Genomic DNA, 6,113 nt, shown 5'->3' on the forward strand with positions numbered 1-6,113 from the left:
GGGATGCAACGCAGTGCCGCGTGAAAATCAAGGAGCTGAGACAAGGCTACCAGAAGACCAAAGAGGCAAACGGACGCTCCGGATCCCATCCCCAGACATCCCGTTTCTACGAGGCACTGCATTCCATCCTCGGTGCGGCCGCCACCACTACCCCACCACTGACCGTGGACTCTGAGGATGGGATAGTGTCCACGGCCGGTTCCTCGGACATGTTAGAGGACGGGGAAGATGAGAAAGGAGATGAGGAGGGCGAGGCAGTCGGCAGCGCTCACAACGCTGATTTCCCCGACAGCCAGGATCTCTTCATCACCCTTACAGAGATCCCCTACCAAGTGTCCCCAGCCGTTACCCCGGACACAGAATCTGGGGAAGGATCAGCCAGTAAGTGTTGTAAACATCTAAACATTTATTTTTAACAGAACAGGAATATTAACAATTAAAAGAATGGGTTGTTCATGATTACTGTGCCCTAGGCGCTTAACGGTTTAGTCATGGGCAGTGCAAGTTTTGAAAAAAAATCTAGCAATGTCCGGTTTTCCGTGATTGTCCTGCCCAAGCCGCTCTACTGTTTAGTCCCTGCTACTGCAGCTACAGTAAAATGCGGTCTATATGTCCGGGGATAGAGCAGTAATCCTCCTGGGACATCTCGATGAAGCTCTCCTGGAGGTAATTGGAAAGCCGTTGCATGAGGTTCCTGGGGAGAGCGGCCTTATTGGGTCCTCCGAAGTACGACACGTTGCCGCGCCACGAGACTATCAAGTACTCGGGAATCATTGCTCTGCACAGCAGGGCGGCATACGGCCCTGGTCTTTGGAGGCTTTCCCGGAGCATTCTCTCTCTCTCGCTCTCAGAGATCCTCATCAGGGTGATGTCGCTCATGGTGACCTGCTTTGAATTAGGTAGGGGAATGTTAGTGTTGGGACTGCTTGCCCGTTACAGAACTATAACCGCTGGTTTGCAGCCACGCGGTGGAGGCGGGAGAGGGGCAGCCAAAAGGGATCGTTCCCGGGGACAGCCGCGAGGGGGTGGGACAGGAGCAGAGTTCCCGCTTGCCGGATTGCTGGCAGCAGGGACTGACATTGCTTTAAATGTGAAATGAGGCCAGTGGTAATTTAAAAGTTTTAAACTGCCACAAGTCTACGGCTTACCATGTCTGCCTGCAACAGAAATTCCGTTGTGCTGCCCCGCTTCTCAAATGTGCTGTGCAAGACCCCAGGCACCAAATGCGAAGGCCGAGAATTCGACCTTGTGCTGAGTGCGCATGTGATAGGTGCTGTGCATGGTCTTGTTCACAGAGAAAGACTATGTTCTTTGTTCACAACTACATTTATCTTTCTGAGGAATTCACTCCCTTTTTCCCATTTCCACAGCCCCATCTGCGACTGTCTCACAACCTAGCCTGGCATCACACTCCCAGAGGCTAGCGCAGATTAGGCGTAGGAAGAAGAGGACACGGGAGGACATGTTCTCGGAGCTTATGGCCTGTTCCCAAGCCCAGGCAGCACAGCAGACCCAGTGGCGGGAGAACTTGACCCAAATGCACCAAGCAAACATGGATCCGGAGGAGAGGTGGCGGCAGGAAGACCAGCAGGCGACTCAAACGCTGCTTGGACTACTGAGCGAGCAAACAGACACGCTCCGGCGCCTTGTGGATGTTCTGCAGGAACGGAGGCAGGAGGACAGAGCCCCGCTGCAGTCCATCTCTAACCGCCCTCCCCCGCCACCAAGTCCCATACCCACCTCACCCAAAGTGCAAAGAAGGAGAGGCGGCAGAGTCCGTGCTAACTCTCACTCCACCCCTGCAGAGAGCTCTAGTAACAAGGCTCTCATTCCCCAAAATTTGAAAAGTTCTTTCCTTCCCGCCTGACACAAGCCCCCGTCCAAGTTTCACCTCCCAGTTCCATGTGTAGTTGATAATAAAAAATACGTTTCTGTTAACTACTGTTTCAATCATGTTCTTTTGGAGGAGGAGGGGAAAGGGGGTTGGTAATTGGACAGGACAGTCACCTTTGGCAGGGTACATAGGCGGGGGCAGGCACAGCACCAGGGCACATACACAGTGCAGTGATGCAGTGACTAGTTACCCTGGTTAGTCTGGGAGGTTGTTTTCATGTTATGTGGTGGGGGGTGGGTTGCTCTGTGACTTTGTGGCGGGGGAGGGCAGTTACAGATCTTAAGCGGCGGTCCTTATGCAGGATCACAGAGCCACACAGCAGGGGATCTGTAACCGTCCTCCCCCTGCCACAAAGTCACATAGCCCCCCCCATACACACAGTCCCGATCAGGAGGGGTGACAGGCTCCGTTGAAACAACCATGCCACCGCAGCGGAGCCTGTCAATCCTTGAGTTTAGAAGCTGCATTCGCGTCACTACACTACACCCGCTCCGCACCACAGTCTGCGTCCCAGTTTTAAAAAATTCCCGCGAAAACAGTATTAAAGAAAACGGTGTGCATTAACAAAGTAGAACTATTTTTATTTCAAAACGTGTGTTGGAAGGGGGTGAAGGGGGTATGTAACTGGATAGGACAGTCAACATTAACTGGGTAAAGAAACGGGGGCAGGTTCAGCTTCTCTGTACACAAACTTTAAAGTCACAGGTTACCCTGCTCACTCAGGAACTTTGCTTTCAAAGCCTCCCGGATACACAGCGCTTCCCGCTGGTCTCTTCTAATCGCCCGGCTGTCTGGCTGTGCGTAATCAGCAGCCAGGCTATTTTCCTCAACCTCCCACCCCGCCAGAAAGGTCTCCCCCTTGCTCTCACAGAGATTGTGGAGCACACAGCAAGCTGCTATAACAATGGGGATATTGGTTTCGCTGAGATCACAGCGAGTCAGTAAGCTTCTCCATCTCCCCTTGAGACGGCCAAAAGCACACTCCACCACCATTCTGCACTTGCTCAGCCGGTAGTTGAAGAGTTCTTTTTCAGTGTCCAGGGCGCCAGTATAGGGCTTCGTGAGCCAGGGCATTAGCGGGTAGGCTGGGTCCCCGAGGATGACTATAGGCATCTCCACATCCCCAACAGTTATTTTGTGGTCCGGGAAGTAAATACCTTGCTGCAGCCGTCTAAACAGACCAGAGTTCCTGAAAACACGAGCGTCATGAACCTTGCCCGGCCATCCCACATAGATGTTGGTAAAACGTCCCCTGTGGTCCACCAGTGCTTGCAGCACCATGGAAAAGTAGCCCTTTCGGTTAATGTACTGGGTGGCCTGGTGGTCCAGTGCCAGGATAGGGATGTGAGTTCCATCTATGGCCCCACTGCAGTTTGGGAATCCCATCGCTGCGAAGCCATCTATGATCGCCTCCACGTTTCCCAGGGTCACTACCTTTGGCAGCAGTACATCAACGATTGCCTTCGCTACTTGCATCACAACAACCCCCACGGTAGATTTGCCCACCCCAAACTGGTTCGAGACTGACTGGTAGCTGTCTGGCGTTGCAAGCTTCCAGAGGGCTATGACCACTCGCTTCTGGACAGTCAGTGCAGCTCGCAACCGGGTGTCATTGCGCTTCAGGGCAGGGGACAGCAACTCACAAAGTTCCAGGAAAGTTCCCTTCCGCATGCGAAAGTTTTGCAGCCACTGGGATTCATCCCAGACCTGCAGCACTATGCGGTCCCACCACTCAGTGCTTGTTTCCCGTGCCCAGAATCGCCGTTCCACGGCATCAACATGACCCATTGCCACCGTGATGTCCTCGGCGCTGGGTCCCGTGCTTTCTGAGAGGTCTGTGCTACTCTCAGACTTCAGGCCATCACCGCGGTGCCGTAGCCTCCTCGCCTGACTTTTCTGCATCTGCCTCAGGGAAAGCTGTATGATAAGCTGCGAGGCATTGAGAGCGGCCACAACTGCAGCGATGGTCGCAGCGTGCTCCATGCTTGCAGTGCTGTGGCGTCCGCGTTGTCAATGACTGGAAAAGTGCGCGAACTGATTTCCCGCTGGCGCTTTCAGGGAGGGAGGGCAGGAGTGATGGACGGATGACGACAGTTACCCAAAAGCACCCTGGACACATTTTGTTAACCAAAAGGCTTTTGCGGCTACACCCAGAATTCCAATTGGCAGAGGGGACTGCGGGAACTGTGGGATAGCTGACCACAGTGCACCGCTTCGAATGTCGACACTTTCAACGTTAGTGTGGACTCACAAAGTCGAATTACTGTCCTTAGTGTGGACACACACGTTCGACTTTGCAATATCGATTCCAAAAATTCGATGCAAGTAAAATCGAACTACTCTCGTAGTGTAGACAAGGCCTTAATTTTCTCTAGGCAGGGCCGGCTCTAGGCACCAGCAAAACAAGCTGGTGTTTGGGGCGGCACATTTTTAGGGGCGGCATTCTGGCGCGGGCCATGCCGCCCTTAAAAATGTGCCCCGGCCGCTCTAACTCACCTCCGCTGCCGCTGCTGCCGCTCCCGCACCACTGCGCGCCCTCCCTCCCAGGCTCTCAAACCCAGGAGGGAAGGGGAGATCCCGAGCGGCCGCAGCACGCGAAACCCTCCCGGGTTTGAGAGCCTGGGAGGGAGGGGGAGACTACGAGTGGCCGCGGCGCACGCGCTGCTTCTCCCTCTCCCTCCCTCCCTCCTAGGCTTGAGAGCCTGGGGGGAGGAGGCAGGGCTGGGGATTTGGGGAAGGGGCGGAGTTGAGGCGGGGCCGGGGGTGGGGTAAGAAAAAAACGGGGGGGGGGTCAAAATTGTTTTTGCTTGGGGCAGCAAAAATCCTAGAGCCGGCCCTGTCTCTAGGATAAACTAAAGAGAGTGAGTTCTTTAGGGCTAGTGTACACTGGCAATGCTAAAGCTCTGCCGTGGCTGTCACGGCAGAGCGCCGGGAGAGAGCTCTCCCAGCACTCTTAAAAAAACCACCTCCATGAGGGGCGCAGCTACCAGCGCTGATGCACTGTCTACACAGTGCTGAAACTTGCAGCGCTCAGGGTTTCTGTGACAGGTCTGTTTGTGGGTTTTTTAAGTGAAAAATGTGCTGGTTTAACACAGTGTGGGGTTTTGACTGGGCATGTTCAGTCCACACCTAATTTTTAAAACTTCCATCTTAAAATACAGGTGCTTAACAATGGGAGAAATTCTAGGGCAAATATTCCAAGACAAACATTTGTCAGAATTAATAACAGGCAGATGGTGCTCTTGTAATCATATGCTGCTTGACATCATTTTGATTGCCTGTAAAACTGCATGCCTTGTTTGTATTTCTGTTTGGGTTAGGATTGGTTGCTTCTTTATATTTGATCAGTGGTGCTGGTATTCACTGTGCTGTAAAAAAATCAAATAATGATTGTCTTTTATAGCAATACAAGAACTACCGTGCAACAGATCTGTAAACACCAAATTCTTAAACCTTCACTTATGACAATCAGTGTTGTCTCCAAGTCTTCAATGACAGTCAATTCCCCGAGTCTTTTCCTAAGCAACCGTCATCAAGAACAATTGCACTTTTTTGTACACTTGGTAACTGGGCCTTGCATTGCAGCATCTTCCTATTGCTGAGACATAGCATCTTGTTACCTGTATGTTTTCAGTCAATTACACAATACACACACATATCCCATGATATCTTTCCTGTGATACTCTTATAGTGAGTGCTAGTATCTCAACTAATCAGAGAACAACACACTTTTGGAAGAAGTACTTACATTAATAATAGGTAAAGGGAAAAAAAAACTGTTCCTTAGCTCCATCTTATACTGAGCTGTGCTTTGAAGGATGACACTGCAGTTTTCTGCTGAATTTGCCTCAAGGACAAAGAGCCGCCCGCGTGGGCTGGGAGCTGGGGGAGGGGAGCGTTCGGGAACCCCTGTTCTGCGCTGTCACAAGGAGGAGGAACCGGGATGGAACTGATTCTCCCACTCGGGGATCTGGAGACCCCCCCCCCCCCGCCCCCGACTCCAGCTGTATGGACGCGGGGAGGGGCTCTGGCCTGGGGTCTGCAGTAGCTGGGACTAGATGACCCGAGCGGTCCCTTCCGGCCTAAAGTCTGTGACTGTGGGGAGCGGAAGGTCCCTCCCATGACCCCGGTGGGGAAGGAGAGGCTCTAAAGCCCCGGCCAGGCCAGAACTAGTCTGGGCTGGGGCAGCCCATGGCTGGGCAGTCACACATTGAGAAAA

At 52.8% G+C, this 6,113-nt stretch overlaps 1 long non-coding RNA gene across 1 annotated transcript; it reads left to right on the plus strand.

Moving 5' to 3' along the window:
- Positions 1 to 300: 300 nt before the first annotated feature.
- On the plus strand, positions 301 to 1,938 carry LOC128837355 (uncharacterized). Its single transcript, XR_008444928.1, has 2 exons — positions 301 to 381; positions 1,371 to 1,938. It is a non-coding gene; the product is annotated as an uncharacterized LOC128837355 (long non-coding RNA).
- Positions 1,939 to 6,113: the final 4,175 nt, after the last annotated feature.

The sequence above is a fragment of the Malaclemys terrapin genome, chromosome 4, assembly GCF_027887155.1.
Source record: "Malaclemys terrapin pileata isolate rMalTer1 chromosome 4, rMalTer1.hap1, whole genome shotgun sequence".
Classification (NCBI taxonomy): domain Eukaryota; kingdom Metazoa; phylum Chordata; order Testudines; family Emydidae; genus Malaclemys; species Malaclemys terrapin.